Genomic DNA, 8,452 nt, shown 5'->3' with positions numbered 1-8,452 from the left:
TCTTTTTCTACTGTAGAGTGCTTCCTCTGACATTGATTTAGTTTCATGGAAAAGTACCTATCTCTATCCCTTTCCTTGCTTTTGGATTTTGCTCTTTTTTCTTGATCTTAACTCTTGCTCTGAACCGTATCATTACCATTGGATTTAACTCAGTTTTCTTTGTGTTTTTGTTCCCTGTCTCTGCTTCCTGAGCACGTATGTTTTTCTCTTTCTTCACTTTTTCTTTTACCCAACTTTATTTCTAGATTTGTCTCTTTTCCCTTCATCTTTGTCTTTACTCTGTTCTCTATTTTGGCTGCTAGACTTTGATTTGGCCCTTTTTCCTCACTCTCTGCTTTTAGATTTCGATTTGACCCCTTTTGCTCTCTCTTTGCTTTTACTCTATGCTCACTACTTCTGGATTTCGCCACTTTACCATTACTCTGCTCTGGATCACATGTGCTGGATTTTGACTTGAATTGTTTCTCCAACTCTTTTCCATTAATCCACTCTTGTGCTACTTTACATGCTCCTGTTTTCGTTTTGGATAATGGCCCTACACAATCTACTAATAACCGACTAAATGGTTCTTCAAAAACTGGTGTGGACATTAAAGGTGCTGGTTTGATTATATGTTGAGGTTTACCTAATATCTGACATGCATGACACATTTTGCACACTTGCACTACATCATTATGAAGCCTTGGCCAGGTAAAATGCCTGTTTTTCGATGCTTTGGTTTTCCATATTCCTATTTGTCCTGCCATAGGGATTTCATGCGCTACTCACAATATCTCCTTACGTTATCTGGGCGGTACCACTATCTGATGAACAACCATCCATTCCTTATCTGCAGGTCTGTGAGGGTGTCTCCACTTACTCACCAGCACTCCAGAACTCCTTCAGCCTCAGCTTCAGTGTGAGCTGACCGTGCTAACTTGTTTAACTCTGGACCTGCTCTCTGAGCCTCAGTTAAGGAAGACATGCCAAACACTTCCTTTGAATTATCCTCGCTCTTAAAGAAAGTTCTGGCTACTCTAACATCTGCCTCTGGTGATGGACTTTGTTAGCCATTGGTCTGGTTACCACACATGATGGAAAAATACCAGGAACTTGTTCTTGTAACTGCTCTTTCTCTTTAGCCTCTCTCGGACTTTACGTAATTATGGGCAAAGCGATAACCTTCACTCCTGCCAAGTCATTCCCCAGGAGTAAATCAACTCCATCTATGGGTAATTTCTTAACTACTCCTACAACCACCAATCCAGACAACAAATCACATTCCAATTGCACCTTGTACAATGGAACTGGGATATGCTGTCCACTAAACCTGTTTACCAATACTTTAGCTTTCATTGAACTCTCTGGAGGGAAAGCAAGAGCATTTGAGTAGCTCCTATGCCCCTTAATATAGTTATGGGTTTAGCTGCATCATTTGATAAAAAAGGGGTTATCTTCCCTTTAGACAAGAACCCTTTATATCTCTCATCTACCTTATTCACTTCACTTGCAATCACAGCAGTGTTTGCCTTCCGACCCTTATTTGTAGTTAAAATGACAATTTGGTCCATGGCATTTTCTTTTTGAGTTCCCTTTTCAGGCTCACCCTTATGAACTCCAATAAGCTCCATGGGCTTCCCTTGCAATTTCCAACATTCTGAATGAATATGTCCCACTTTATTACAGTGGAAACATTTAGGCCTTTGAGTTTCACCTCCACCCTCAGTACCTTCCTTCCTGATCTTGGGAGGAGATCTCAAGGTATTCCCAGCTATCCATTCTTTACCCTGGCCATTTGTCTTCCTTTCACCCTCTCACTCTCTGCCCTTTTCAAATGTATGAGGCTAATGGAAAAAAGGTTTAGTTTTATGGATCAGCTCATAATCATTAGCCATTACTGCTGCCTGTCTAGCAGTTGCAATCCTTTGGTTTTCCACATGGGTTCTTATTATAGAAGGTAGGGAGTTTTTAAATTCTTCCAAGAGAATGGTCTCTCTGTGAACTTCATAGGTAGTTTCAACTCCTAATGTTCATATCCACCTGTCAAAACAATTTTACTTAATCCTTTCAAATTCAATCTAAGTTTGCCCAGGCTATTTCATTACATTTCAAAACTTTTGTCTGTATGATTCAGTGACCAACTCATGTGCACACAAAATGGCCTTTTTCATCACATCATAATTGCTAGAACCCTCCTCTGACAGTGAGCATAAATTTATTGTGCTCTACCTGTCAATTTGTTCTGCATGGGCAATGTCCAGTTTTCCTTTGGCCAATTCATCTGTTTAGCTATCTTCTCAAATGAAATAAAGAATGCTTCAACATCTCTTCCTTCAAATTTTGGAAGAGCTTGTACAAGTTTAAACATCTCCATACTGGATCCTGATCTGGGCATAAGTCCTGCCTCACCTCCTGGTGTCTTTTTTTTTTAACTGCCAGCATTCTAACCTGGAATTCTCTCTCTCTCTCTCTGACTTTTTCTCTTTCCTCCTTTCCTAACTTCGCCATTTCTAATTCCCTCTGGTGATAAAGTTTTCACATTTCCAAATCTCTTTTCTTTTCTTTTTCTGCTGCCTCTAGTTCCAGTTTTTTTAATTTTCAACTGAACTTGAGCCCATTCCAATGAATCACCCCTTGGAGAATTTGGTCTCTCGGTATTCCTTCCAATTTCAAATGCTGTGCCATCTCTTCGATTATCTCTGTCTTCCCAGCTTTGGCAGGCAATCCTACTCTTAGTATACTTGCCAATTTGATTAACCTGGCTTTTGGGATCCCTTGTAAAATTGTCAGGGTCATCTCTTCCGCTTGCAGGAAGGTTTTAGCAGTTTCCAGTGCCATCTTATTTTTGATAGTACAAACCTGTTGTTTCCTTTTAGATTTTATTATTTATTAAATCTACATCCAAATTGTCATTGTCTTTTGCTCCAAAATATCCCGGATTCGATCCCCCAAACTTTGTCACGACTCACTGGCGATAGTGTGCTGTAATATCAAGCCCCACTGTTCCCCGAGCCATGAAAATGTGAAAATTTTGATTAGACCACTAAATTGCCCAATTCTACCTAACTGTTTAATTTAGGTTAACAGGATATGAGCACCAGGTTTGTAAACTTAACAAGTAAATAACTGTTTATTAAACAAATTGTCCTTAACCAGTGGCAAAAGAAAGAAATCTGAACTGCTAACTTTTAACCCTAAAGTTTAAACTTTATTCCTTCTTAATCCCTGTACACAAACACATGCACATACACATAAGACACACAAAACATGGATTTTAAGGGTGAGATAAATAAGTTCAATAGCACCAATCTGGATACAGGATTAGATGGGTTGATTTTGATTGATGTCTTCCAAATTCCTTGAGTTTGTTGTTGATGACATAAAGTTCACTGGTTGAAAACTTGCTTTTCAATGTCTCTACTGGTGATTTTCCCCTTTTCCTCTTGACAGGGGTTTTTGCAGAGAAAGCAGGTTACAGAGATGTGAGGGAAAGCCAGATAGCTATTGTGGCAGAATTGCTGGAATCTTAAAAACACAGGAGAGAGAGGTTTCAGGTGCTCCCTGTTTGCAGGCTAGAAGCTGCTCTCCCTGCACTGTTACCAGACAAAACCCTGGTCACCTGGTCAGGAGCCAGTTAAAATGCTGTCGTTAGGCAGTTCCCCCAGTCCAGAACTCCTTTCCAGCACCATCTTCTCCTCTAAAGGCATTCTATGTTCCAGAATATTCCTCAACCTGTTCCAGCAAACATGCCTTTAAACTGCAGCCATGGTAGTTTTTTAAAGCCACAGTCCAAGAAAAATAAAAAAAATAGGCTCTTTACACAATGACCCTACAAATTCAAGTGGGGTCAAATGGGCATGAGCCCAGCATAACAAGTGAGGAATTTCACGGTAACCATCACTACAGGCACTGGCCATAGGAGCATGGCAGCCATTTAAAGCCATGATTCTACACTAGCTTGTGCTCTTTCATATGTGCCCTAACTGGTTATTCTCTGTGAATAAATCAAGTTAGATTGTCTGGACTCTCAACTCAGCTTGAATGTATAATGACACCATTCCATCTTCTGTAAAGGCTGGGAGAAAAATAAAATCCACCAGGCTAGAGCAATCTAGGATTATCCCGCTAGGCAGAGCAACATAGAACTTCAGCATTAGGTTTGTAAAGTCAACAAGTGAAAAGTCAACCTTCCTGAAGATGCGCCATCATCCAATCTGACCCCAGCAAACACTAGCTCAGAGATCATATACCAGCTATACTTTGGAGGACTCAGATGCTGATTTCAGAGGCCCAGGTTACTGCAGACGTTTGGCGGCTCATGCTGTGCACTGGACAAGCCAATGAGCTTGCATAGCCCAGGGCATTTAGGAACCCAGCTCTAACTTATGAGGCTTCACACAGAGCATACAGACCATTTCATCAGCCGATCAGTCATCACCAATTCCAGGAACAGAACAGTAGCCCACCCTGACAGCATTTCTGTTGACAGCTCTGTTAGCTTCCCTGGAAGCTCAGACATCTTGGTTCTGGGGCCAGTCTCCACAGGGGCTTTCAGAGCATCACATTGAAATGGTGGCACCATGTTGTGGGAGATGCCCTTTTAGTTCAAGTCGACACCCTTCTTCCTCTCACCCCCAGTCCATGCTGACATTCACCACTCTCTCACCCCTCAATTTGTGGTGGGACTTTTCCTTTTCCCTCTTTCCTGAGTTAATGTTGACACTGTTCCCCTGCACCGATTCACCTTGGCACTCCACTCCCTCTTTCCTTTCAGCATCCATTTTCTTCCCTCCTCTCCTGGGAGTCTTCTCCCATCTTTTCTGTTCATGCTGACACTCTTCTTCTCCCACCTACTATCTGTATACTTAGGGTGTAGGTTGACTTTTATCCTTTCTGCATTCATGGGCACATTGTCTTCTCTGCTCCCTTGTCAACCTCCTGGCACCTTTCAGAATAGAAAGAGACATAACTCCCTCAACATAAAGCTGGTTTGTGACTGCAGGTAGTGCATCATGTAGAGGGGTGTCCAGTATCCTGGGACCAGACATGATTCATTCATCCTGTGTTAGCTCTCTGTGGCACTTTTATTCCAAACAGAGCATAAACTGGTGACTGGGCTGACGAGCATTATCCTCTTCAGGCATGGCTCATGACTCTGGTCAGGAACCCCGGCACATGGCTGACAACCATGTCACCATGAGCAACATCACTGAGCAGACAATCAGTGTTCTCAAGCAACACCTCAAGTGCCTGGATCATTCAGGAAGGACCTTGTATTACAGCCCTGAATGGCTATCTAGATTTTGTCATTGTCTGCTTCAAGCTCACTATCACCGTCTCAGGGGCAATTAAGGATTGGTAACAAATGTTAGCCTTGCTAATGATGCTCACAACCCATTTAATGAATGAAAAAAATGACTACATAGCTTTGTCATATTGAAAGACTAGCCTTTCCCATAACCTGAACAGCAGGAGGTGGAGGAGGAGGAGGAAGGGGAAGAGCATCGTGAAGATGAAGAGCAGCAGGAGTTCCAGTGCCCCTAGCTGACAATGCTCTTAGAGAGCAACTTATTCTAGAGTACTTCATGTGACCCATCCATGCAGCTCCAATACACTAATAGGCCCACAATCATTATCACTACCATTCTGACTATCATTTCATTGGCTCCCTACAGTACAGCCTTATGGGTCTTACTCCCATATCTGTTTAGTATTAACACCAACATCAGATTTTGAACAAAAATAAATAAATCAAACAGCTCAAATTTGTGTATAATATTTGACAGAAATAATTGAGAATCACCTTTCTGTAAGCATTTAATGCTTGCCTTGTGTGCTTATTTTCCTATCTACATGAACCTATGGAGTGTTCCCCCATTGAGAAGTGGAAGGTTGCTGATTGATTTCACTTCAGATGGCTGTGGTGGGCAACCTCAAAGCAGCAGTAGACCTTGAAGGCATGGCTCTACCAACATGGACCAGGGCAGTCTACCCCAACTGGCTGTGTGCCACTGATAACTTTTTAAAAACTGGCAAATTGGGTATTGTAGTGAATGCAAGGTATCAATCCTAAAGGTGGCTACCAGTGCCTTTCCCATAAAGTCAAGGTCACATTCCTGGAGGTGCACTATATTTCCCTTGTGACTTTGCAGGAGAACAGAGTGCATCAGTGCTGTGATGCCCTGAAAGCCCCTGCCGAGACTAGCTCCCAGAACCAAGATGGCAGATGTTTGAGCTCCAGGGAAGCTGTCAGAACTGTTAGCAGAGAATGCATCAAGTTGTAAATAGGCTCCTCCTTGCTCTGAGCTAAAATGCAAACTCACTGGAAGACAATCCAGTACATGCAACATTAGGGGCAGAATATTGAGCTCGTCGGGGAGGCGCACACCCAACCTAAATGAAGGTAAAATGATGCGCAATAACATCGAGCGGCCATCCCAACGTCATCGCGCACTCGCATGATATTTCAGTTGGTGGAAGCGCGTGGGCGTCAGCTGCACGCTTGCCGACAATTAACAGGTCTATTAAGGCCATTAAAGTATTAATTGAATTCAATTTTTCACTGCCAGGCCAACTTTACAGGCGGGATAAGGTTTTGATCAGCGATTTTAAAAAATCTTTTTTCTAACTAAATTCTAACACGTCCCTGCTCATGTGACAGAGTCACATGTGGGGACATGTTATTAACATTTTTAAATCTTTTGTCTTTTATTTTCAAAATTCTTCAGCTCCCCGAGGGCAGCTCTGTGCCTCAGGGAGCTTTTAACGCGCGCACCCCACACATGCGCAGACTTCTGCACTCGCGCTCCTCCCGAATCCATCCCAGCAGTGCTGAGCACTGCAGCACACAATTCACACTGGCTGGCCAGTAATTGGCCAGCCAGTGTGAAATCCATGTCAGGGTCCAATTGCGGGCGGCGGTCAGCTTCGCAACCATTCCTGGGCCTGCCTGCCACGTCTGTCCAACAAGGGAAAAATTCTGCCCCTAGGTGTCTATTTGAGCTGGTGTTTGCTGGTCATGAGCTGGTGCACTTTCTGGAAGGTTACTTGTTAATATATGCAGCGAGAATGATGGTCAGCTGTGGCCTCAAGCTAGGCTCCAGCTCCTTGCAAGCATGGTTAAAAAGTAGCTAAATGGGAGGTATCTAAAATGATGTGTCCTTTCTATGGCTTCCTGTGCGTTTGACTCTCCTTAGCAACATTGGGCAGCCATTTAAAATGGATATCTTTAACATTAGGTGCCCTGTGTGCCAGAGTTGTGGAAAACTGGCATTCAAACTCCAGCCCACTTGAAGTAGGTGTGTCTGTCGCTGCCAGTCTGCCCATTGGGAAATATGTTGGGCTGCCCATCTAGATAGGATTTAACTCAATTTTCCTTAGCCAGCTGCCATGATATCACCTAGGTAACATCTTGATGAAAAATCTACCTTTGTTCTGTTACAAGACAGGGACAGGTTATTCAAGCTGTCACATCTATAGCTTGTTCCTCTACACAAGTAACATGATCTAAGCCTGTTCTCCTGCTTAATCCGATCTTTTGTCTATGCTCTGCAACCCACTATGGTTCACATAAATGTCAAGGCAAGAGGATCCATGGCCTAAACCAACAGTCTCATTGTTCCTGATACCATCATTGCATTGAGAAGTTTCTTGTCGATTAATTAGCATTTGAGAGATAAATTCATGTTATTTTCAAACCGCCCACATTCCCATATGGAATATAAATGCAATGCTTTGATCAAGAGAAAATGTCAGTATTTCAGCCACATGATCAGAGCTGGAGGGCTACAGAGGGCAAAATGGAGGGCAGCAGAAAGATGGATCAACCTAGGCGTAGTTGGATGATGGATGTCACAGAGTTGTCACAGACGAGCTACGGTGGATGTGGGTGGATGGCACAAGACAAACGAGCATGATATATCATGACTGTAGATCTCCTGGTAGGAGTAGCTACAAGCAGGACAGGACAGGAGGGCTTTGGTCAAATTTTCAATTAAGGTTAAAACCCTTTAGTTCACTCATTTGCTCAAGCAGACTATTTTCAACTAGTAATATGCTTGAAATATTCTTAATTAGTAATTTCAAAAGGTCAAGTGACAGACTCAGCAAGTAATGAGAAGGAAAACATGAGAATATATTCCTTTAGTCAACACGGCAAAATTAATGAGCCTCAAATAAAACAAAAGGTTAGAACAAGCTTTCTCCATCAGAACATCGAGAATGCCCAGACTGGACTCCAGGCAAAGACAACTGAAGCTTAAACAATGGGTGGGATTTTCCAGTCCTGCCAGTAAATTCCCACCCAAAGTCAATAGACTTCTGGCTATTCTCCAAATTTTCTATTCCTGCCCGTGACTATCCCGCTATAGGCTGGGCCAGAAAATCCCGGCCAATATCTTTAAAAATTAGAAAGATAAATAGTCAGAAAATGATAGCAGTTGTTGGGAAGGTTCAATTAAGCCAGCTGAACATT

The sequence above is a fragment of the Cetorhinus maximus genome, chromosome 21 (genome assembly GCF_964194155.1).
Source record: "Cetorhinus maximus chromosome 21, sCetMax3.hap1.1, whole genome shotgun sequence".
Lineage (NCBI taxonomy): Eukaryota > Metazoa > Chordata > Chondrichthyes > Lamniformes > Cetorhinidae > Cetorhinus > Cetorhinus maximus.
This window is presented reverse-complemented; position numbering follows the sequence as displayed.